This window comes from Mustela putorius, unplaced genomic scaffold (assembly GCF_011764305.1).
Source record: "Mustela putorius furo isolate JIRA1106 unplaced genomic scaffold, ASM1176430v1.1 tig00000095_pilon_pilon_pilon, whole genome shotgun sequence".
NCBI classification, from domain to species: Eukaryota; Metazoa; Chordata; class Mammalia; order Carnivora; family Mustelidae; genus Mustela; species Mustela putorius.
Window position 1 is genome coordinate 7,529,430 of NW_025421280.1, and position 26,319 is coordinate 7,555,748.

The window sequence follows — 26,319 nt, forward strand, 5'->3', positions numbered from 1 at the left end:
TTTCTGTCTAGGTCTTTGATGCTACATCCTGAGCTGGTTTTGATTGACCTCAGTCATCCCCATTTGTCAGTTGGTACGCATACATGATGTCTTTCCACTTTTATTTTTCCCTAAGAGGAAAGACCATGGACGATGACAGGGCAGTTAGAAGCCCTGCAGATGGGACAACAAATCAGTGTGGCATCATGGAGAAAACATCATACTTCCTGGATTTCTCACTTTATTTCTTCCTTCAAGTGATTCAGGACTATCCTGCTTTATAACACTTGTGCCTCAGTCTCTTAATCTGTAGAAAGAGTAGAGTGCTATACTTATACACCTGAAGGCCAACTCCCAGAATTCAGTGAGTATTTATTTATTTGTTTGTTTAAGATTTTAAAGAAAGATTTATTTATTAATTTCTACACCCCACATGGGGCTCAAACTCTTGAGACTGAGAGTTGGACGTTCCTCCTACTGAGCCAGCCAGGCACCGCTCGATGAAAGTTTATTGATTGTGTGTCTACCCAGCCCAGGCAGCCTCTCATGAGGACATAGTCTCTCTGCTCCGTCTGTGTCAATAGTGGCCCTGTGGGCTGAGACTCTGCAGTGAGCCACCGTGGGCCAGAAAGTTCCTGATCTTGAGCTTTTGTGCAAGGCTCACTGCAAGGCCCAAACTGCCATGATGCCTGGTCACATCTCCTGTTTGGGGCAGCACATTGCAATGGGGCTCTATGGATCTATGCGTGGATCTATGTGTGGATCTATGCGTGGATCAGGTCTAGGATCCATTGAACAAGAAGAAGCCCTCAGTGGGCCTTGCCTTGAGGCCAAGAGCTTGGAGACCTGCCATTCCTCCTCTATGAGATAGTCTTATTGTCTCTGCCCTCTGGGCTCATTTTATTTTTAAAGTAAAGATTTGGTTTCATTAGAGGAGAGCTCTGGTGGGGGGCTGGATGAGTCAGGGTTAGGAATACCCCAGGAGTGATGGCACTAAACAGCAGGGTTGTCCCCCTTTTGAAAATCTAGGCCTCCTGCTCTAAGGGCATTTATTTTTTATTTTTATTTTTTTTAAGATTTTATTTATTTATTTGACAGACAGAGATCACAAGTAGGCAGAGAGGCAGGCAGAGAAAGAGGGGAAGCAGGTTCCCTGCAGAGCAGAGAGCCTGATGCGGGGCTCGATCCCAGGACTCTGGGATCATGACCTGAGCAGAAAACAGAGGCTTTAACCCACTGAGCCACCCAGGCATCCCTCTAAGGACATTTATATTCTATGAAAGATTTTTGTGTGCCAGGAAGACTGGGAGATTTTAGGACCCTGTTACTACTTCTCTTATTAACGTGATACTTGATCAGCGTGGGGGGACAGCTTAAGAGCACAGACTGTGTATGTGCCAAGGGTAGGACTCTGGAATGAGGATCTGAATCCCCTATCTGGTCTGGCCTGGGGTAAGATTTGTAACCTCTTCACAATTCAGTTTTCTTATTTGTATAATTCCTATTTCCCAGAGTTGCCTGTGAGGACCGAGTGAGATTATGCATGAGACATATATTCTAAAGAATGCTTAGTACATAGTAAGCACTTACTACATATTAACTTTCATTATTATTATTATTATTTGGTCCAGTGAGCAACTGTGAGTAAACATGGTGTTATGATTTCTGTGTGCAAATTACCGTGCTGGATTTACCTCGCACTTAGTTGAAGGAAACATGCCTTCAAAGGATCCATCCTATTAAACAGTCATAAATTGTTAGCATTCCTTTATCATCCCCTCTGCGTTAAGGGCTTTCTATACATTTTTTCTCATCTAGTTTTTCAACATCATATAAAAATGTAGGTACTTGGAGGAGGTGTTAATTTAAATCCCCGTCTTACAGATAAGGAAGCTGAGGCCTGGAAATGGGGCCAGGTTATGTCTGTGTGACTTTGTGTCTGTGCGTGCCCGTAACGACTTGTGTCTGAGTCCCCACGATTTGTCTCTGTGATCTAGGGGTGACCGTGGACTCTGACTCAGATTATGGGGTAAGGGTGCAGCGAGGGGGAGTAAACAGCGTTAGGGGCATCCCCAGGATGAAGAGATGATGTGAAGACACTTTGTAGTCAGTCAGGCTTGGGACAGGCCTGTGGGGGGGTTGTGTTTGTCATGAGTAGGATATTTATAGCGACGGCGTGGAATGTTATTGTAAGTGGAGGGAACAGCAGGAGCAAAGGCCTAGAGCAGGAGAATTCCAAGTACGCCCACGGCCCAGACTGTCTGGAGTTAAGAGAACATGCAAAGCAAGAATGTGATGAGCCAGCATGCTGCCTTTATCAGGCCTGGCAGAAATTCAAAAGTGTTCATTAAGCTCTTGGTCTTGATACGACTTGAGATAGACTTTTGCAGAGCACCTTGAGGAAGAACCCATCAAACACGGCAACACATTGACCCAGCATCTCCACTGATGGGAGCGCATTCTCTGGAAATACTCAAACGCATACAAGTTAAGCGTTCTCTATCACCTTGCTCGTAATGACAAAAATCTGCCATTGATGTTTTAAGTGTTGTGGGTGGGTGATTGAACCAATTGTGGCGCCCACCCAAAGTGGCATAATCTGTATGGAGTCAATTGAAAAAAAAAAAAAATGAAGCGATTCTGTGTTCTGACACATAAGCATACCATCATCAACTCGGTAAAAAAATGCAAGAGATAGAGCGGTATCTTTGGGATCACCCTGCTTGAATAACTTGTTGATAGCCAGCCTAGGCGGATGTGTTTATGAGTTCCTTCCAAGTAAATATGTGTGGAACCACAGAGAACTAAGGCAACCTGGGCTGTGGTCATAGGTCCCCGGGCGCTTGAGGAGCACCTGGTTTGCACCTGTTGTCATTAGTAAGAGTACTGTCTTTCAGTCTTCGGTGTCCTGGCTTCGACCGTGAATTATAGGGTTACCCTAACCTTCCTCTGAGGATTCGACGTGTGGTAGGAGCAACGAGACGCTGCCTGTTACATAGGTGACTTGGCATAGCTTGCAGCAGGCAGGTGTTGTGTTTGAGGATTGTGTCCCTCATGCTTCAGGCACTGCTTTACAGCTCAGCCAGCAAGCATGGTCATTACTTACAATACAATACATACCTTACATTACATAAGGACTTACATATGTAAGTACATACAATACATTACATAAGGAAGACGTTCTCTTTTTTCATTTCACTGGGTATCTGAGCATTTACTTAAATATATTTTTTTTTTTCTTTTTAAAGATTTTTATTTATTTGTTTGAGACAGAATGAGAGAGAGAGGGAGAGAGAGCACAAACAGGGAGAGCAGCAGGCAGAGGGAGAAGCTCAGCAGGGAGCCGGATGCGGGGCTCCATCCTAGGACTCTGTGATCATGACCTGAGATGAAGGCAGCTGCTCAATGGACTGTGGCACCCCAGCGCCCCATAAGTATATCTTTTTTTTTTTTTTTAAAGATTTTATTTATTTGATAGACAGATCACAAGTTGGAAGAGAGGCACAGAGAGAGAGAGAGGAAGGGAAGCAGGCATCCCTGCTCCATGTGGGGCTCGATTCCAGCACCCTGGTTTCATGACCTGAGCCGAAGGCAGAGGCTTAGCCCACTGAGCCAGGCCCACCATCCAGGCGCTCCAAGTGTATCTTTTTTTAAAGAAGATTTTATTTATTCATTGACAGAGAGAGAGAGCATAAGCAAGGGGAGTGGCAGGCATGAGGGAGAAGGAGAAGCAGGCTCCCCGCTGAGCAGAGAGACAGCCTTGGGCCTTAATCCCAGGACCCGAGCCAAAGGCAGATGCTTAACTGACTGAGCCACCCAGGCGCCTTCACTTCACCATGTCTTCAGTGAAGTCACTGAAGATAACTCCTTGTCTGAGCAAAGGTCGTATTAGCATGTGTTAGCATTTGCTGCCAAGGAGCTTTTCAGAGACCCAGTGGGGATTGTTGCATTTCCTTCTTTCCTTTGGCTCCTAGGCCATTGAATTGAAATTCTCTTTTGGGAAAACAACACACCTTTAAAAAAAAAAATGTAAAAGTTGTGACCTTCCCCACCCCCAGGTTCCTCCAACATAAATTTAGGCACAATAGAAGTCAAAATTATTGAAGGAGCTGCATGTAAATGATTGGCCTAGCGCGGGCTTTGGAGTTGGCTGGGCTCCCCTTTTCTTTGCTTCCCAGTGAGATCCTAGAGGAAATGGGGTGGGTGGGAAATGGCTGGAGTTGAAACAGAGCCGTGATTCACATTTACCAGACGTCACAGGCACCTTTGATGTGCCAAGCACTGTGCTAGGTCATTCCTCATCTGTCCTCTCATTCATTCTTTACCCCAAATCTTCAGGAGTATTACCCCCCCCCCCATTTTATACATATGGAAACGGAGGCTGAGAAACGCTAGTGCACACCCGACCGAGGTCCATGGGACTCAGACTGGGACGTTGACTTTTGGTTTGCAGCATTAGCATGCACTCCACTCCCCTGGAGTTTCTTAACCTCGGCGCTGTTGGCATTTTGTGCTGGATAATTCTTTGCCATTGGGCCTGCGGTGGGCGTTGTAAGAGGTTTAGCTGCATCCTTGGCCTCTCTACTCACTAGATGATAGTAAGCACCCTCCCCACCCCCCCACACACTGGTAATAACCAAAGAATGTCTCTTAGACATTGCTGAAAGTCCCCTGGGGGGGGCAGAATAGATCCAGGTTGAGAATGAGTATACTGTGCCCCAATGGGGAGAACATCATAGAATCCAGACACATCAAAACTTAAGAAGCGGTAAGCCAAGGTAGAGGCTCCTAAACTTGGCAGCTTGCGTTTTCCTCCACGTGCCATTTTCTTTCCATGCCATTTTTGTTTATTACCTGGGGAACCAGGGAAAAGTACCTGAGAATTGTACTAGTTAATGATGCCTCTAGCGGAAATGCCGAGAATGTTGAGAATATTGAACTAGGACAACATTTCTGAGCTTATTAATATTACTCATCCTCTGTTCCTCTTTGCCTGCTCGATCAGGGGTGTGCTTGGATCATGAAGGCTCTTATGAACCATTTCCGTATGACTCCACTTGCAGTTCTCATAGGAGGTTTTTAAAGAACATTACTTAGGGGTGCCTGGGTGGCTCAGTGGGTTAAGCCTCTGCCTTTGGCTCAGGTCACGGTCTCAGGGTCCTGGGATCGAGCCCCGCATTGAAGTGTCTGCTCAGTGGAGAGCCTGCTTCCCCCCTCTCTCTGCCTGCCTCTTTGCCTTCCTGTGATCTCTGTCTGTCATATAAATAAATAAAATATTTTTTAAAAAAGTAAATAACGTTACTTAGAGCGTGCCGTGAAATTATTTGGTGATGGCTGGCCATTATGCCATACATTTCTTTTTCTCCTTTTTTTTTTTTTTTTTTGGTGGGGGAGAGACAGAGGGAAAGAGAGAGGGAGAATCTTAAGCAGATTCTGTACCCACTGTGGAGCCTGACGTGGGTTTTGATCTCATGACCCGAAATCAAGAGTCAGGTACCCAACCGACTGAGCCACCGAGGTGCCCCTGTGCCATGCGTGCATTTCTCTTTGAAGACTGTACAGTCTTGCTTAGCTAGTTAACAGCTCATTCTTGGCTAGTCAATGACTCAGCCCCCTTTTAAAGTGAGTTAACAAGGTCTCACCATCTTCTCTTACCTCTCTCTCATCCATTTCCACCTCTGCTGTGTGTAATTCTGTGGTTATGATTGAAACTCACGGTTTTTGCTCTGTGTTTCCAGGCAAGGCTGGTGATAAGGAACTTTGAATATTATCTCTTCTCATATTTATATTCATAAGAAAAACTTGGAATGAATGTTTGCTAGATATAGTTTATACTATTTAACTGTAATGGATCATGGTGTGATTTCTTCTGTGTTGCTCTTTGCTAAAAAAAAAGAAAAAAAAGATTTCTAAGCTATTAGTTGATTATTCATCCATGAGAAGTTTTGTCTAAGTTTTGACAGATTAAAGCCTGTATACATTTTAAAGTTCACTGTTTCAGGTTAGCAGACTATAGATTGTGTCAGTACTTGTCATTCTTTTTTTTTCTTTTTTTAAGATTTTATTTATTTATTTGATAGACAGAAATCACAAGTAGGCAGAGAGGCAGACTGGGGGTGGGAAACAGGCTCCCTGCTGAGCAGACTCCCCGATGCGGGGCTCGATCCTGGGACCTTGAGATCATGACCTGAGCCAAAGGCAGAGGCTTAACCCACTGAGCCACCCAGGCACCCCTTTTCATTCTTCTTTGATTGAAAGGCTATAGCTTTCAAATTCCCACCTTATTCTTCATCCTAATTAAAACAAAAGCAAACCTGAGGTAGACCAGCTTGTGGGACATAAGGCGAGTCCAGACTAAGGCAAAAGAGAATATTGAATGTCTGTTGGGCATCATATCAGCTCTTTAGAAAAGTTACCTTTAGAAAAGTTCTCTTTTTTCCCCCCCCAGATGTACATTCCACTTAACCTTAGAAAAATGACAAACCAAATAGTATAGTACTGCGAACTGGTTATAGCTGACTGTCTGTCTTCCTATATGGACCCAGATGACCACACAGGACTCTTGTGAGAGAATGCTCTAGGGGGTCCCCTCCTATGGCGGGTTGGCCAAAGGAGAGGCGAGTTGTGAGTCATTCTCCGTGAATGCTCCAGCTGACCCACAGGAAGCTCCGAAGTTGAGAAGGTTTTGCAGTGTTATCCTGAGTTAGAAGAAGATGGTAGACTTGTGCCCCCCAGCCCCTACCCCCATGTCAAGTGGCTGTTGGAAGTCACTGTTCTGGAAAGGGAATGTGACATTGGAGAACTTGGTGGCTCTCTTGTAGTCAAGACAAGAAGTGCAGGGGGATTCTGGAGGGAGGCCTGGCCCAGGGTGCACTGCCTAGGAGTGTGGAGTGCAGGTCAGTGTGTATGTATGTATGTATCTTAATTTAATAAGTGCCACTTTATTCAGTAACTTGACCGACATCACGCGTCTGAGGAGCGGATGCATTTGGATGTGAACTCACACGTGACTCGTTCCCAAACCATTCCTTGTGCTGCTGTAGGACCGTTACCATGTTAGTTGCCCCATAAAAGAATACCTTTGGCAGTCCCTTTCATTTTCCGTGTGGCTTTACGTCTGCTGCAGTGTGGGGACACCCTTGAAGTCTGCTGAATTGGCTTTCTCCAACATACCTTTTGTCCCAGGGGGTTGAAAGGAAAGGTAAAATCATTTGTCCTAAATGAATCATCAGCCAGAACAGAAGCCCGAAATCTATCCCTCTATTATGTTCGCAGCCAAGGGTGAATTTGAGGAAATTGGTGTCTCTCCAATTCCCCGGGGAAGCATTTGACTCCACAGGCCCCTTACCATTTAAATACCACAGGTAACACTTGGCTTCCCGTGAGAAAGCTTTCAGGCCCTGGACCTTGGCTTACAGCTGGCTGGCATTCTGCACACCCCCTACAGCGCTAGAATAGGACCGGCTGTAAAATATTTCCTCCGTGCTTTTATCATTGCCTGGAAATCCGGAGGGCAAAGGTGCTTTGTAAATACCAAGCTGGTAGTGACTGTGGTGTGCAAAGAAATTGGAAAATAAAGCAGTTCATGGTTGACATAAAGCAGGGATCGTGCAGTTGCTCCAAATATCCCAAGTGGGAAATTTTGGGCAGGAAGTTATGTTTTATATCAAAACTTAGCCCTTAGGGATTTTCAGGTAGCTGGTCTCCTAGTACTGGACTCCAGCTGAGCCCAAGGGAAGCCTCTCTTCACTAGACAGGTGTCACTCCTGGGAAGCACACCTGTCTAAGCCTTTCTTATTGTTCACTTGACTCCGACGGTCGGATTCTTTGAGGGGACGGCTTCCTTCATTCAGGCTTTTCCTTGGCAAGGATTTGAGTGCAACGGCCTTGCTGGGGATCAGTGACTGCCGTGCCAAGAGTCCCATGCTTCAAAGGAGCTTCCCGGTGAGTAGGAGAACCCTCTGTGAATTGCTTACTTACTGCACATATAGGGTTATTCCCAGCTGGGAGCCCCGAGGAGTCAGGAAGCCTGCTTAGAACCCTGACTCGCACTTATGCCTGAAAAGCTGTGTTTCCTCTCTGTACTTCACTGTAAAATGGGGTTGATTTTAGTCCACAGAGTTTTTGTGATGATTGAAAGAAACAGTAAAGGTGAGGTGAGGACTTTGCACTGGATCTTAAATATTTGCCACATGCCAGTTTTTGTCAAAGAAACCACTGAATTTAGCATCAAGAGTAAATGTGCCCATAAGGGCAGGTTGAAAACCACAGCGATATAGGAAAAGAATGTATCTTTCGTTGAACACCTACTATGTGTTAAAGTGCCACACTTATTGTGTTTAATTCCATCAGTATCCTGTGATAGGTAGGCATTACTATGCCCTTTGAATCAAAGTTAGAGAAGTTACCTTGTCCTGGTGGTGATAGAACCAGATCTGAATTCCCATATTGCTTACTTCCGAGAGTCTTAGTACTATGCAACCTTGCCAGCAGCCTTGGACAGCCATCCAGGCTTATTCTCTAGCTGTTTGAATACATTCCTTCTGCAGAAGCTGGAGTACTGCTTGCCTATTTTATTGGTATGAAAGGGGCTCAGTTTGTCTTGTGGGTTTGGTAGGAGGAAAGATATAGCCTAGGGTTACAAGCGAGGGAAGTTAAATTGTACAAACTGGGTTGTCTGGGGTCTGAGTCTTGCTTCGTTTTTTTCCCTAACCTTATATAACCTTATATAGCTTGTCAAGGTGCTTCCCTCTGTTTTTAGAATCAAATCCTTCAAATCAAGAGCCTGCATGGTCTGGCCATGGCCTCTCTTTCCAGTCCCAAATTTGCACGTGCTGTTCCCTACAGTCCTTGAATGTGTGGTACTCTTTCTTGCCACAGGACCTTTGCATATGCCTTTCCTCTCTGCTTGGATTAATATCTAGCATCTAGTGTCTACTCATCGTGCAGATCTCAATTTTATCATCACTTTCTTTAGGGAGCCTTCTCTGACAGGATCTGACCACCTAGTTTTTGCTCTCATAAAACCACAAGCTTCCGCTTTGGAAGCAGCATTTATCAGATCGTGGTACTTTCATGTGTCTTTATGGTTGTAGGATTCCTGTCTGTCTGTTCAGTGGTCCAGTGTAAGCTGCATGAGGGCCCAGAAGGTCGCCGTTCTCTATGTCACTGCTGTATCCATAGGGCTCACTGGGAAAGGTGCCTGCACGTAGTAGGTGCTCACATTTTGGAGATGAACTGAAGGAAGAGATGAAGGCAAGACAGAGCCATCTGGGTTAACTGGGGGGGGGGGTGGCGGGCTTAGCATGGTGAACCCACGGCTTGCACGTGCAGGTCAGTTGGCTGGGGATGAGGATTCTGCATTGGGAGGCCCTGGCCGGGTATCTAGAATGAGCCCCTGGGGGGTGCTGTTGCTGGCCCTGGGACCACACTCTAAATTGGAAGAGTCTGCAGAGCCAGCAGAGATCCAGAGAACAGGGATGGCTCAGAGCTTTATGAGCCACACCGTTCTGTACCTGTTATTCTCTTCTGCTCCTGAGGAAGGGGCAGTAGGTGCAACGGATACCACCACTGTGGCTTGTCACATTCAGTCCTTCTCTTCCACCCCTGCCGTTTGTCTTTTGTCTGAAGCTCATCCATATCGCCATCCCAGCACCCTTGCTAAGTGGCCCTGAAATGTTTCGTGTGAAGCCCAGCAACCATGGACCTTCCTGACAGCAGCTTCTTTGGAGGCAGTGACGAATTTCTCCTGAGAACCTCCACAGTCGTTCTTAGCCCTGCGCATTTCCGCATTCGAGTTGCTCCTTCCTTTCGTCCTCTCTGTCGCTGTTGGGCTGTGTGGGTGCCATGCTCTGTCAGCCGCTGAGTTCTCCAGCCCTGGTCAGGCCTCAGGAGCCATCGGTGGTAAGGGGCTCCAGGAATCCATCGATTTCTGTTTACCTGGAGGTGGGATGTAGCGGCCAATCACAGACTTTAGTGACAAGCAGCATTGACTTGTCTCTTTACCTGAGCCTGACCTCTGTGCTCCTCATTTTTCCCAGCCTTATGGAGCTCCAGGAAATCCAGAGATCCTAAGTGACTGAGTCTTAGGGAGCATTCAAGGAAATGGAGTCCGGGAGCCAACCGTAGAATCGATTCCAGTCTTACCTCTGGAGGAATATTTAGAGGAACTCCCATGATTCTCTTCTGTAACCCGTGGTGTCTTGCTTTTTTCTCAGTAATCGAGCTCTCGGTAGATCCCTTGAAGGTGTCCTCATCACACGTCCCTTGTTCTTTACCATTATCTCTCCATGACATCACACCACCCTTCCTCTTGTCTCTTCTTCCTTCTCATTTATCTTCTAGCTGCTGCTTCGTTTCTCCCATTGCGTACCTGCCCTCCACTCTTATACACTGTCTCACTATGCCTCGTAAGACAAGGGGACGGGGTAGAAGGTTTAGGAACGGGGTTAGCACTGAGGGGGCGATGCCAAAGATTCTCTTAGGAGCTGAAGGGAGGCTGAGAGGCTGTGAATATTGATGACTGAACAACTGAGGTGGGACTCTTAAAAAATAAGGGTATTATCAGCTCAGTACCTGATTGTGATGGTGGTCCTGGTTAGTGATAGAACCAGAAACCTAGAAGATGGGCCTGTTAAATCCTTAAAACAGAAGAAGAGGGGGTGCCTGGGTGGCTCAGTGGGTTAAAGCCTCTGCCTTCAGCTGAGGTCATGATCCCGGGGTCCTGGGATTGAGCCCCACATTGGGCTCTCTGCTCGGTGGGGAGCCTGCTTCCCCCTCTCTCTGCCTGCCTCTCTGCCTACTTGTGACCTCTATCTGTCAAATAAGTAAAATCTTAAAAAAAAAAAAAATAGAAGAAGAGGCTAAAGACTGGTTTTTAGGTTTTAGAAGGGGAAGTAAAAGATACTGAAAATAGAGGTATATGCTATTTGCTGCCAGTCATCTCCTCTGCCTCTGCTCCCCTGCCGTTCCAGAGAACGGGACTGCGAGGAGATGCTGCATTACTGAAGGCTGAGGTCTCCCTTGCAACATGTCCAAAGATCCATAGGTCACATCAGCTCCAAATTAAACCCAACCCACGGCTTTGCATATGGGGTTGCTTTATAAACAGCGGCTGTCTGTATTCCATTAAAAATAAAAAACCTGGGGGTGTCTGGGTGGCTCAGTCATTCAGCATCTGCCTTTGGTGCAGGTCATGGTCCCAGGATCCTGGGATCGAGCCCTGCATTGGGCTCCCTGCTTGGTGGGAAATCTGCTTCTCCCTCTCCCACTCCCCCTGCTTGGGTACCCTTTCTCTCTGTGTCTCTCTCTATCAAGTAATAAATAAAACCTTTAAAACAACAACAACAACAACCCCGTTTAACATGGTGACTCCATAGTTTTGTAGATTTCATGGAATTACAATTCAGTGGATGTTTTAATACTTTTGAACATTGAAATCCAATGTCAACAGGACACAAGGAACTGAACTGCAATGAAACAGCCAAGGTATAGAATACATTTCATGGACCCTTCTGGTTACTGGCAGGACTGGTGTTTGTAGAGGTTTAAAGGCAGCTTAGGGGACTTCTGTGGCTAAAATCCCCCTCCTCCAGCTTTTGGCGATGATCCTTTGCCTGTCAAAGTGTTTGCTCTAAACCTCCAATGGTCAAAGGGGCCTGGGACCCAGATTTTTGTATTTACCACATTGGTGGGATTTTTTTTTCTGTCAGCGTGGCACATTGCCGTCTGCAGAGGGTTGCACGGCTATCTCCCATCCCAAGTATTCATCTTACAAGACCTTCACTTCCCCCACAGAGTGGGGAGGTGGCATCTGTATCCCCTCCTCTTGAACCTGGGCCGACCTTTGTGACTGTCTCAACCAACAGAGCAGGACAGAAGTCACCCTATGTGATCTTTGAGGTGAGACCATAAAAATGCCCTGTGCTTCTGCCTTCCTCTCTTGGGACGCTTGCTCCTGGAACGCAGTCACCACGCTGTGAGAAAGCCTAAGCTGGCCTCTGGAGGGAGGCCACAGGAGGGGCCTCGCATGACTGTTGCCGCTGATGGCCGGCCTCAGCTTCCAGACATGTGAGCAAAGACATCTCAAGATACTCTAGACCGCAGCTGTCAGGTCACCCCCAGCCGAGGCCTGAGAACTTGTAGCATCCAGCCTGTCCCACGGAGCCCTACCTGAGTACCTGAACCCCAGAATCTGTGGGGATAATAAAATGGTTATTTTATACCTCAAAATTTTGGGTTTCAGTTTGTTCTGGAGTATAAGTAACCAGGGAGAGGAGACTGGAAAAAGGCATTCTCTGTTCCCCTCACGTTTCTTTTTTTCAAGCATAAGGCATCACCTTATTAATTGTGTTAGCTTGCCCCTGCCAAGTATAAATCATGGTCAGATTTTCTAGAAGGTAGAGGTGGACTCATGTGAGGTACTCGCCTTCTCTTGATTCTGTTCTATTCTTAGAAACAAACGAAAAAGTGAGAATCTGCACTAGGCAGTGACGAGGTTAGCCTTTAACACAGTTGGGGCTGCTCCCTAACTTGGACCTTGAAAGCATTTGGTTTCCTGACATCCCTACAGGACCTGTTGCGTTCATAGGTTTGTGTTCCTCTCTTCCTATGAAGATCATTTTTCTAAACCAGATTTGACAAATATCTGGTAGAAGAACATTTTCTGGTAAAGAGTCTCGGGGCTACAAGGGACCTCAGCACTTACCTTGTGTGTTACCCTTCTGTGACAGAAAGAAACCCATGTGTGGAGAGAAGTGACTTACCTGTGGCCACGCAGTGAGGGTGTGGGGGAGCTGGGACTGGCGATCTGGCCTCAGGGCCTCTTCCTGGAACACCGTGCTCTCCTTCAGGGGGACGTGACCTCAAGCTGGACTTTGTGTCCATGAAGGCTCTTTGCATTCATGGAAGATGTATGGAACAGCTGCGTTCCTTTCTTTCCTAGCACAGAACCGAATGAACACATTTAGAAAATAGTATCTGTCAGGCTGCCTCAGTGGGTTAAGCATCTGACTCTTGGTTTCTGCTCAAGTCGTGATCTCAGGGTCATAAGATCAAGCCCCATGTCAGACCCAACCCTCAGCACGGAGTCTGCTTGAGATTGTCTCTATGTTCTCTTTCTCCGTCCTTCTCGAATAAATACATAAATAAATAAAAAGAAAGACAGAAAATTTTATTTGTCTGTAAGCAACAGCAACAAATAATAAGACAGTCGATATCCCCTTTTCTCCCACATAGTAGTTTTCTTTCTTGTCTGTCCCCTCTTAGCCTTAGGAATGGGCAGGCACATCTGCTCTTTCCATGACCCTGTGTCTGGATCACCATTGTTGCAGTCGGTCCATGCATAGGGAGAATGGTTGGTGAGAACGAGAAAAAGAGAGAAGAAGAGTTTGGATTAGACTTTATGGCCCTCCTGTCATCCCTGCTGTTCAAGGGCAAAAGGGCTTTACAGTTTGCTGGTGACCATCTTGTTGGTCTTTACCGTTTTTGCAGACATCAAAGTTATCATTTCTTCTTCTTTATGTTTGTGGCAACGGAGCAAAGTCAAAGGAGCAAGGTCAAAGGAACTCAAGGGGACATTTTGCCCAAGATATGAATACAGATCCAACACGCTCTGGGTGTGTGTGTTTCCTGTTCATTCCAGCCCTGTACTGATTCTCGTGGTCCTGTCGGTCATTGGCTGTGATTTACCAACCTGGGCAAGTGGACCTTCCCATGCCTGCTGTACCTGAAAACAGGAGAGGGTAACTTTGAAGTGCAGAGCGTGAGAAACACTGCTTCTGAAAGACTGCACAAGGGACAGGTGAATCTAAAGTAGCACTCACCTATGTAGGAGAAGACACAGGTCTTCTGCCCTCCTCTGCAATGACTTTGACATTGGCTCTATTCTTGCCTCCGACCTGTATCCTTACCAAAAAACGGAAGTGGTAGTACTGTCTCCTGTCTGCTCCCGTTAAGAGGAAACAAAATGTCAAGTGAGGAAAATTGGTTCTGGGGACACCTGGGTGGCTCAGTCGGTTAGGCATCTGCCTTCAGCTTGGGTCATGATCCAGGGAGTCCACGGATTGAGCCCCGCATCGGACTTCTCCCTGCTGCTTGTTTCTGTTTTTTTTAAGATTACTTGTTTTTTTGTTTTGTTTTGTTTTGTTTGTTTTTTTATTAAAGATTTTATTTATTTATTTGACAGAGAGAGATCACAAGTAGACGGAGAGGCAGGCAGAGAGATATAGGGAAGCAGGTTCCCTGCTGAGCAGAGAGCCCGATGCGGGACTCGATCCCAGGATCCTGAGATCATGACCTGAGCCGAAGGCAGCGGCTTAACCCGCTGAGACACCCAGGTGCCCCAAGATTACTTGTTTTTGATGGGGCAGATGTGTTTTTATGAACTGGACAGGAGACAAAATCTGAAGGGCAGGGAAGAGCTATCTATCCTTAAGGGCCCTGATGATTTAAGTCTCTGCAGGCTAGAAAAACGAAGTCTGGTCGCTTCCTGGCCATGTTATTGAAGCTCTCTGAGCTTCCGTGTTCCTCTCAGTAAAGCAGGAATAGCGAGAGGACCTACGTCCTTCAGTTGTGAGGGTTAAGAGTGACCCTGCCTGTCAAGCATTTGTGAGAATCCCCGGCACATGACAATCAGGACAGTCTTTAGCTGTTCCACACCTTTTTTGAATATTCAAAGTTGGTTTCAAAATTTCCTTTGTGAAAGCACCATTGAGGTGATTTCTTTCTTCCTGGAAGGTCTTCATCCTTCCTTGTCCCTGCCCTTCTGCCTGATGCCAATCAAACCAACCCTTCATTGTCCTTCAAATACCAAGGGCTTGGGAACCTCTACCCCCAGGACCAGCCCAGAGACCTCCTCTAGAGGAGATTGTCTCTATGTTCTTGTACTTGAGTCTCAGTTCTTGTACTACTTTCGTTTGCTGTCTGAAAACCTTTCTGTGTCCTCTGTGTGATAGCGGGACCCTTCCCCTGTCTTCCTACATACAGAGTATAACTCTTGGACCCTTAATTTCCTTCTTGCTCAGGGGATCCTTGGGATGATTCAGAAATAATGGGGTATGAGGCACTTCAGAGAGGACTTTGACTGCCTTGTGGATTTTCCTTCACAGGGGTGGACTGGGAGAATAAATAGTTGCTGTCTTTTTATGAAAGCCCGATATAGAGGATTTAGCCTATGATACAGGGTATTGCCCTGTTGCTGCCAGGGAGTAAACCTTCACAAAGGACCTACTTTGGGCCCAGCCCTTTGTGTAAAGTGCTGCCTCTCCAGAGGACATATGAGCGTTAAAACAGGTTCTCAGCCCACCTGCATCATTATTGAAACGCTCGGGTTTGGAACACCTTTCATCTTGTCCGGTGCTTTTAGATGGTCTTAGGTTTTACTCCCCACAAGGGCCATGATGGGCCATTATTGACTCTTGGTAAATAGCTAGGGTAGAAACATCATAGTGTGTGTACTGAGAATATTTTTGCCTCAGTCTTTTTTTTTTTTTAAACCTACTTTTATTTCAGTAAGAAAATTGAATTGGGGTTGAAAGAAAGAGAAGGGGAAATAAGGCTGAAAACTCAACATTAGATCCCAACCCCATTTCTTTCTTTCTTTGTTTTTTTTTTAAATTTTATTTATTTATTTGACAGAGATCGCAAGTAGGCAGAGAGGCAGGCAGAGGGAGGAAGGGAAGCAGGCTCCCTGCTGAGCAGAGAGCCCGAATTGATCCCAGGACGCTGGGATCATGACCTGAGCGGATGGCAGAGGCTTTAACCCACTGAGCCACCCAGGCGCCCCCCCCCAACCTCATTTCTTAAGTCTCTCTGAAGTCCTTAAAAGGCCTTTGGGGGAGGGAATCTCAAGTGTTTTTTTTTTTTTGTTGTTGTTGTTGTTGTTGTTGTTTTTGGTATTAAAAGAGAATAAAACCTATTGGACAAGAAGAGGACATTTTCTAAAGATATGGTTACCTAGATTAGCTAAAATGTCAAGTTTTTTTCATTTAGTTAGAACTATCTCAAGTCTGTTGGTTACATTAGTTGTCTCAGGGGCAGATAAATGACTCCTTGGTTCATATCTGCTGTGGGGGAGCACAGACTTATCATGATTGGGCTGTATTTATGAAACACAGTGCACCTAGGTCTTGACGGCCGAAGGATTGTGGACAATGGGTATATCCTGTCAGTGCTTAAAAAGGAAATTAGAAACTTGATAATTAGGAAAGGAGTTCTACCAACGTTACTACCATGCATCGAAAAGTGATTTGAGCTTTCTGACATAGGAAGAATGGTGGAATTCCCAAAGGGGCCTGGAATGCATTTTGAATTTATCTGAATTTTTGGTCATTAAAATATATGTTAAAAATAGACTTTTTTTTTTCCACTGAATATTTCACCATATATTCACCATAAGGCCTGGATACTCTGTTAGGTGCTTCTCCCATCTTTTTTCACACTTGGGGGGGGGGTGGAGGAAGGCATTGATAGATTATAACCATCTGCACATATGAAATTTTGTCATTTCATATGCTTGGCACATTCAAATTAAGCATATCAATACCATAGATGGGAAACATATTGGTTTCATATTTTATTGGTCCTGTCTCCTCTCTGTTCTCTAACCCCCTTGAAATTGTAATTTTGTTAAAAAGGGATTCTTTTATAGCCATTGGCTTGAGTGATAAAGGGTCAGAATGAAAAGGTACTTGTAAAATGTAACACGGTTTTACCCCCATTTAGATGTGATTCTTTTCTCTGTTAAGAAGTGAAGTAATTGTAAATACAATATTTAAGTGAATTGTAAAACTACTTACATTAAATGTTTAAAGTAATGGAACTACATCAACAGTAACCCTATGAAGCTATATGCCTTAAAAGTTTACAGCCTCAATTTTATGAGCCTCAAGGCTTTCTGCACTAGATGAAAGGAATACTACTCCATAAAAATTGGTATCTTATGAGCTTGAAGCTTTCACCACCATATCAGGACAGGAGAGGGTAAAAAAATTCCCATCAGCAGTTTCAGAGTACCTTCTACCAATGCAAGGAGTATTCATTATCTTTTGGCTCTGGTTAAATAAGGAAGGCCTAAGACATTAGTCTTGGTCTCCTAAGTCCCAATATCTGAATGTGTATCCTTTATTACACAAAGGAGTACATTTGAAAGCAAAAACCAGGCTTAAAACTTGATATCTTGTAGGACTGTCCCAACTAATGAATTTTTTGAAAGTACTAAGTATAGTGAAAGTTTTTCCTTATATAATTTAACAAATACATGTCAATAGACATGCTGTATCAGTCATCTGTTGGCACAAGAATGCTGTGTAACAAATCACCTGAGAGTCTGTGTCTTTCAGCGTAAAGTATTTATTCTCATACTCTCAGGTCTGCAATTTGGCAGGGGAGCTCTGTTCTATATGTCTCATTCTGGGGGCAGGCTAATTCATTCATTCATTCATTCATTCATTCATTTGAGAGAGAGATGGCATGAACATGGGGAGAGGGAAAAAATCTCAAGCAACTCCGTGTTGAGTGCAGAGCCCGACATAGGGTTCCATCTCATGACCCTGAGATCATGACCTGAGCTGAAATCAAGAGTCAGATGCTTAACGGACTGAGCCATCCAGGTGCCCTTGGGGGCAGGTTCTTTTTATGAGAGAAATCGAAATTCCTAGAGGGGCAAGCAGGAACAAGCATAGACAAGACTGGTTTTTGAGCTGACATGATGCTGTCATTTCCACACATAACTAACGCACATTAATGATGTATATTACTCCCGTGTAGGTTGGAGGAGGAGGAGGGAGGGCATATTTGCCAAGAAACGATGGAATCCACCACAACTACTCTTTGCTTTGCTTTGTGAGACTAGAGCGAACAAGACTGCTGAAGCCCTGGCTCTGTGGGTCTTACATTCTTGTTCTGGGGTGTGGGGGTGGGGGTGGATGGAAAACATCATAAACACAGAGTTCAACAAGATAATTTGAGATAGTGGGCAGGGTGATACAACTGCTTGCAATGTAGGATATATATTTTGTCATTTTTATTGAGTTCTTTAGGGCTGATACTCTTTCCTTGCTTTTATGACATTGCCAGAGTTTTATACATCTTGGCACATCTGAACTTTGGTCTGTGGATAGGTTGGTGGAGGTTTTAGTGGTTTGGCTCTTGTGTGAAGTTTCACAGATGCTGGGGAGTGTGAGTGAGGAAGTGGGTTGGCAGACCATGTCCATCAAAGCAGAGGTGCGTACAGATAGACATTTCTAAGTCCTCCTTAGATCAGGAGCTATTCTAGGGACTTTAATGTGCTGGTAGCAATAGAACCTGGGGAAGAAAACCTAAAGAACCATGTATAGCCCAATTAAATTTCTGCTTCCACTAAGCACACTGAGTCAGCAGGGTAGTTCCTTTTTAGGTGTGAGAAATCGGGAGCAGAACACCTAACAAGGTGTGTTTTGGGGATGATGTCATTTGATACCACGTACAGCAAAACAGGAATTCCTCAAGAGGCAGCCCTGCTAATCTTTCTGCAGTTGAACCTTCCCAGGCATGTTGGGGCCCTTTCCCAGTGCAGGGCGCCGATCATGATCAGAAATAAGGAGAAGGAATGGTTATCAGGCTTTCAGAGATCTTAGCCCTGCAACGGTACCCAGCTGTCCAGCAGAAGCCTGAGCGTTTCTTGCCTTCCCTGGCCGAGGGTTCCCTGCTCAGAACAGGAAGTGTGGGGACTTCACCTGGGCCTGCCAGGCGGGAGTGCAAAGGAGCAAGGTTTATAGGAAGCTGAACTTCAGTTTTTGTTTTTCAGACTGTCAGACTGGGAGGGCGATGTTAAGTTGGGATTTTTTTTTTCCTTAGTTTTTCATTTATAGTTATCACTAAATATATTCCAATGATGGAAAATTACGGCTTTTTACTTGCCATTTGGCAGCTGTGTCTGTATCTCTTTTTTAGGTTTTGGTGTGTATTTTAAATTCAGTTAGACTTGAATGGGGTGGAATTATGAGACTTAAAAAAAAATGAAGTGTCTCACTGTTAATTTAGGGTTAAGTGCGGTATAAAAAGACAAGCTATAATAGTAGCTATCAATTATTGAGAGCTTATGGGGTGCCATGTCCTGGGCATAATGCTTGACTGATGTGATGTAATTTTTTTTTTTTTTTAATTCTCACCACCCTGTGAGGCGGGTGCTATTATTATTCCCATGGTACAGGTGAGGAAGCAGGGCTCAGAGAAGTCTGATAGTGGCCCAATGAAGTGGCAGGTCCTAGATTCCAGTCCACACTTGTAGGGTCTGGTCCCAAGTTCTTAGAACTGGTTAAGTTTTTTTTTTTTTTCTAGAAAGGGGAAAAAGAGCTTTTTGAGTTGGTACACAAACTTTTTTTTTTTTTAAAAGATTTTATTTATTTATTTGGCAGAGATCACAAGTAGGCAGAGAGGCAGGCAGAGAGAGAGAGAGAGAGAAAGAGAGGAAGGGAAGCAGGCTCCCTGCTGAGCAGAGAGCCCCATGCAGGGCTCGATTCCGGCACCCTGAGATCACGACCCGAGCCGAAGGCAGAGGCTTTAACCCACTGAGCCACCCTGGCGTCCCCGGTGCACAAACTTTTATCGGTAAGAATCTATTCACAGGATTCCCAAGGCATGGATTTCGATAGGCATTGAGTACTGTGGAAACGCATGCACCTGAATAATTACAAATGGGGAAAAGGGTCCGCAGAGCCCTGCACTCCCAGCTGGAAGAGATTATGGGAGGTCGTCAAGTTGGCCGTTTTAGGAATGTGCTTGCTGTTTCCTTCATTTCCCCTCCTTCCCTGACTATAGCTGGAGTAGGATTTGAGTTCATTCTTTGGAGCCTGGTGACTCACTTTGGACTTGACTCCTATCTGGAATAAACCTTTTTGTTTGTTTGTTTGTCTAAAGGTTTTATTTATTTATTTGAGAGAGAGAGTGAAGAGTGTGCTCGTGAGCTGGGGTAGGGGAGGAGCAGCAGAGGGAGAGGGAGAAGCAGATTCCCCACTGAGCAGGGAGCCTGACTCGGGGCTCAATCCCAGGACGCCTGGATCCTGATCTGAGCCGAAGGCAGACACTTAACCAACTGAGCCACCCAGGCACCCCTGGAATGAAGCTTTAAGAGAGCTGTAAATCTCTACATTTACCAAATGGAAATGAAAAATGAATTTACAAAGTGAAATTGCAAATGTACAATTACAAAATGAAAAATGGATGTGAAGCATGTGTCCTCTTGTTTGTATCAGCTGTAGTGTTTAAAAAAATATTTTCAATTTGAAATTAACCTGAGCTTGCAGTGGGACCAAGTCTCTCTTTTTATTATATTTCTCGGCTCCCTGTGTTGGGACAACATGAGCCACTTACCTACTAATGATTTACTGTAATGATTGGCTATGTTGGAACCCCTCTGGATTGGCACCGTCTGCCTGGTAGCAAATCCAACCCGAGATTATATTGTATTTGTTATTTATGTGGCTGCTTATCTCAGCGCCTTTATGGATATGTTTCTCGTTGTCTGTCTGCACGAGAGACATCGAAGGTAAGTGACTCACCAGAGGGTCAGTTCCATATGTGTTTGAGAACTGTAGGGGGTCAGTGGGGGGGGGTCATTGGGGAACATGGGGGTTAGTTGGTTCGGAGCTTCTTGTCTAAAGGACTCTTGGCCCTTACATTTAGTCCCTGACTAGTTACCCTGTTGTAGGCATGTCTGCCCAGCCTGGGCTGCTCCAAGGCATTCCAGCAGGAACCCCAGATTGGTGAGTGTAGAAAGTATCTTGTGTGCTCCAGCCCCAGCAGATACCACCGGGAGCCAGGATCCTGCTGTTTGCTGTTCTGACTCTCGGTGGACAGAATGGTGAGAAATAATGAAATGGTGTTTCTTCTAAGCCACTAAGCTTTGGGTACTTTGGTACAAAAGGGGTAATTGAAACAAATGCATTCAAGAGATATGTAGCACCAACTGTGAGTCCATCCCTGGGATGTTCTATTTCAAGGAGCTTAGTGTATGGGTTGGAGGAAAGATACATTTTTTCTAAGATTTATTTATTAACTTGAGAGAGAGAGAGAGAGCAGGAGCCAGGGGAAGGGCAGAGGTAGAGGGAGAGAGACGCCCCGCTGAATGTGGAACTCTACACAGGGCTCAATCCCAGAACCCTGAGACTATGACCTGAGCCAAAACCAAGAATAGGCCGCTTAACTGCCTGAGCCACCCAGACACCCCAAATAAAGATATTTGATAAATGTTCCCAAGTTAAATATCTTTGGAAAATGCAGTTGGCTTCTCCCTGGGTGCTGAGTTCTAGAGAATTTGGGGTTGGGAGTGTTCACTTAGGCTTTCCAGTGGCCCTTTTATGTTTGTTGAACTTTGTTCCCGCCGTGGGTTGTTCTCTGTTTTTTATGAGATGATAAACTTGAGGGCAGGGAGCATATTCCTTTTTCTCCTAAGAGGAGGGAGCACAGGCTACAGATTAAGAGCATGGATCTTGCAATCAGGTGAGATTTTGTTCCGTTTCCAGGTGTTGGCGTTTACTAGCTGTGCTACTTGGGAGAAGTTTACTTAACTACCGCAGCAGTGGGGTGTGTGTGTGTATGATATCTTAACTACAGATGTTTACCTTGGAGTCTGAAAATTAAGATGATGTATGTAGCACAGGGTCTGATGACATAATATTTCAAGTGCCTAACACAGTCTTGTTGGGATCAAATTTCATTCAATTTAATGAAAAAAAAAAAAAAAAAAAAAGCAGTGTCTATCAAAAGTGTAAAAGGCTACCAGGGTGATCAAGTTTTTAGGTTCAGTGTGTGGAACCGAAAACAGTGCTTGGCACCCAGTTAGTGTCTTGCAAGCATTTGTTGAATGAATAGCTGTGAAATCTATTTGGATGTAAGTTACTCTTGGCCATTAGGTGTTCAGCAAGGGTTTGCTGGTTTTCTTAACTGTGGATTCCTGCAGCTGCTCACCAGCCTCTGGCTACATGGGTTCTTAGGCTGGCTGCTGACGTCAGGCCACACCCTGGGTAATGGCAGAGCTGTCAGTCTGAAGCATCCGTGGGGAAACTGACATCAGATGGCTTGCTGGTTAAATCGTGGGAAGTAAGCAAATTAGTAACATGTCATTACAACCAACCTCATATGAGTCCTGTCCCAGTGGGTCTCTGTTAAACGGGACGTCCTGTTAGACACTTCATTCCCTGCCTGGACCATCTGGAAATAAAGCTGGAATGTTGGCCAGAGTCTCGGAATGAGGAGGGAATGTGTGAAACCCTGCTGAAGTCTATGCCCTTCCTTCCCTCGTTCTCCTCCTTGGATCTGGAAAGGTGTTGGTGTTCGTTAGGGTGTTGCTACTTAAGATGTGGTCCGTGGACCCAACGGCAGCTGGAACATCTCCTGAGAGCTTATTAAGTACAGAATCTCCGTTCTCTTCCCAGACCTATTAGATGAGAATCTGCATTTTATTTAATAGCATCCCCAGGTGGTGCCTTGGCGCCTTAAACCTGTGGTTGGAGGGCGGTCATTGGAAAGTGGTGGTTCGGCAGTACTGGTCTTGCCGGGAAGGCAAAGCTGGAGTCAGAAAGGACAAGCACCACTTGGGGACAGTCAAGACACAGCTACCATGCAATGAGCTCTGATCACGAAGCTGCTTACCGTTTTTGCTCAGGTTTTCTGCAGGACACACTGCTCTTAATCCATGTTATTTCATTACAGAGATTGAAGGGTCTTCAGGACCTGGGAAGGAGTGCAAATACTTGTCCCAAATTATTAATGGAATGAATAGCTTTGTCAGGACGTTGGCGAGGTGCTGTTTCCTTAACTGTGTACCTGGCTGTGCTCTTACAAGAGAGGGAACGAGGGCTGACATGCGTGCGGCGGCTGTTTTACGTCAGAGTGCAAGGCCTCTTCTTTCCGTTATTTCATTTACTCCCCTTAGAACTGTCTGAGGTCAGGCAGGTTTTGTGAGGTTCAGTAACTTGCCCATGATCAACATCCACATTTCTCCGGCTTCTAAGTCCTCCTATGCCATCTTCCTGCACTGTTCTTTCTCATGGCGTTGGGATTTTTTTTTTTTTTAAGGTTTTATTTATGTGTCAGAGCACAAGCAGGGAGAGCAGCAGGCAGAGGGAGAAGCCGGCTCCCCGCTGAGCAGGGAGCCCGATGTGGGACTCGATCCCAGGATCCTCGGATCACGACCCAAGCCAAAGGCAGACCCTTAACTGCCCGAGCCACCCAGGCATCCCTGGGATACTTTTTTTTTTTTTTTTAAACTGATGTCAACATATCACTTAGGGAAGAATCAAAGCAAAAAAGAATTGACACCAAGACTTCTATTTGGTCGCCCAGAGCAAAGTCTTAAATACAGTTATGGTTGGTAAATATTTGAATTTCACTGCACCAGAAGCAGGCTAGTAGACAGTCTGCTAGGATTAGCTCATCCAAGTTATTTCTGCGGTTTCCTGGGAATGAGAAAAAGTGAGGTCTAGTTCTGCATTTCCAACACCTACATTCGATAACCACGCTGAAGCTGTAGAGAAACACGTTTATAATGCAATTGAAGAAGACGACTTAAACAAGGGATCTGCAGCAGAAGTCCTCAAATGTGGCAAAATCACGATTTTTGCCATATTCTCCGATTATGACTGTGCTGTTGACATTTCCTCTGATAGGTATTTCACATTTAAAAAATTAGATGTATCTTAAGAGCAAACTTTGCATCTCAATAAGCGGCAGCTTGCAGTATATGCCGTGAATAGTGCTCTTTTCATAAACACAGGCTTCTGCACCTGAGTCCTGTTGTCCCTTCATTAAGAGTGCAATTAATGGGGTGCCTGGTGGCTTAGTGGGTTAAGCCTCTGCCTTTGGTTCGGGTCATGATCTCAGGGTCCTGGGATCGAGCCCCACATGGGGCTTCCTGCTCAGTGAGGAGCCTGCTTCCTCCTCTATCTCTGCCGGCTGCTCTGCCTACTGTGACCCCTCTCTCTGTGTCAATTAAATAAATAAAGTCTTAAAAAAAAAAAAGTGCAATTAACTACCCGGAGGTGGAAAAACCCCCCAACAGTTCCAAACTGTGACCTTCAGAAATCCAGAGTTGGCCAGGCTGAAAGAGAATAAGAAAAGAAATAATTTTCTCAAAACATGATTCATTGTTACTTGTTTCTGTTCCTGTATACTATCTGAATTCTTCTGCACCTTGGTAAATGTGAGTGAAGATACCTAAGTCTTTATAGTTGGGATAGAATTCTCTTTTTAGATCATGTGGTCTGGTTTACATCACCTGGGCTTCAGGAATACGTTGTATTTGAGTTCATGCTCACCAGTTAGGAGGCAGGGTGGCTCCAGGAACGTAGGGCCGTGGCAGGAACTGAATTTAAAGAATGAAACTTGAAGCACGTGCTGGAGAATGGCCGGACAGCTATGCTTACGTGGTTTTAGAAGCGTTAGTAAGGGGCGCCTGGGTGGCTTCGTTGGGTAAGCATCTGCCTTTGTCTCAGGTCATGATCCTAGAGTCCTGGGATCGAGCCCTGCGTTGGGCTCCCTGCTCAGCGGAGAATCTGCTTCTCCCTCTCCCTCTCCCCTTCTCCATCTCTCATGCTCTCTCTTTCTCTCAAATAAATAAATAGAATCTTAAAAAAGGTTGTTTTGTTTTGTTTTTGTTTTTGTTTTTTAAAGAAGCTTTGGCTAAGAAGAGTCTCCCTTCAAACCATAAGTGACTCTTAATCTCAGAAAACAAACTGAGGGTTCCTGGGGGGAGGGGGTAGGGAGAGGGGGGTGGGGTTATGGACGTTGGGGAGGGTATGTGCTTTGGTGAGTGCTGTGAAGTGTATAAACCTGGCGATTCACAGACCTGTACCCCTGGGGATAAAAATACATTATATGTTTATAAAAAAAAAAAATTAAAAAGAAAAAAAGAAGAGTCTCCCTTACCATGGAGTGGGTCTTTGGCTGGCAGCCATGTTAGGTGGTATTGTCCTCAAGGGACTTGCAGATCTAAGGGAAGAAGCAGGAGCTCTTGGGTTAAATGTTGGTCTTGCGTTAACAACCTCCTTAATCTTTTCTGCCCATGGTGGAATGTTTACTGAACACCTATCAGGTATTCATAGTACTTGAAGCAAGATAGAGAAATTGACTTCATTCTCCTGCACTTTGTCCTGGTTGACTCTTACTAATCTTCTCCCTCTTTGCCTTCTCAGATCACTCCACAAGTCCTGCCAGTTCCTCCTCCTGTGTCTTCCCCTTCCTCCTCACACCCCTCCCAAGACCCCCCTGCGGTGTTCATCATCAAATGTCTAGACTTGGGTCATTCTGGAACTACTTTTATAATTTTTCCCTGTCTACCACCTGTACTGTGTTTTACTTTCAATCAAAAGCTTTTTAAAAACTTTAGTTTGTAAAGTAGATAAAATCATCAGGTTTAGGGCCTCCTGGGGGGCTCAGTCATTAAGCCTCTGCCTTCGGCTCAGGTCATGATCCCAGGGTCCTGAGATGGAGCCCCGCATCGGGCTCCCTGCTCCATGTGGAGGCTACTTCTCCTCTTACACCCCCTCTGCTTGTGTTCCCTTTCTCGCTGTGTCTCTCTCTCTCAAAAAAATAAATAATACAAAAAAACCCCCATTAGATTTATGTGACAGCTAACTTTTTCCAAATACTCATTAAAATGAACATATAACTGTTAACATTAAATCAAGAGTCCAACCCCCAATTGACTGAGCCACCCAGGAGCCCCTACTGGTGATGATTTTTAAAAAATGACTTCTTGGTAATTATAATTATAGAATCTGCCCCATATTTTCACTCTTGGACTGCTCAGAATGGGACAGCTGGGCTTGTCTTAATGCTTGAACTGAACAGTGATTGCTAATTACAACTAAAACAAAAAAACACAAGCTGGTCTGATTATGGTGTCCAGAGGTTAGACTCCATTTCACTGTATCTCATTGTATTTTTTCATTTTTGCCCAAGTGGGTTTGCTCTAGATTTGCCCTCACTTATGGGTGGTGTCCTTGGAAGTTGTGCATTTCTGCCTAATTGGTAGAGATTTTGCTTTTCAGCAGTGATGGTGGTTCAGATGGAATTATGTGGGTGACGAAAGACATTCACCCTCCCCGTCTCCCACTGGATTTCTCCTTTACTTCAGTTAGCTGCTGACATGGTCAAGAACACAAACATGCCTGATTTCACCTTCATCTCGAAAATAGCTGGCTACTCTGTCTTCTGGGAACTCTAGGCCAGAAAAAAAAAAATGAAAAAAAAAAAGGGATCTCATAGACATAAATGAATACCTTGAATTTCAGGACAGGTGTAGATTTGAGTGATTTGGAGAGTTTCCTGAATATTTCCGTTACTTACTGACTTAGGTTTCTT

The 26,319-nt window shown here is 45.1% G+C and overlaps 1 protein-coding gene across 18 annotated transcripts in view; it reads left to right on the forward strand.

Moving 5' to 3' along the window:
• MAGI1 (membrane associated guanylate kinase, WW and PDZ domain containing 1) overlaps positions 1-26,319 on the forward strand; it is a 636,195-nt gene that overhangs the window by 19,399 nt on the left and 590,477 nt on the right. The window lies entirely within an intron of this gene.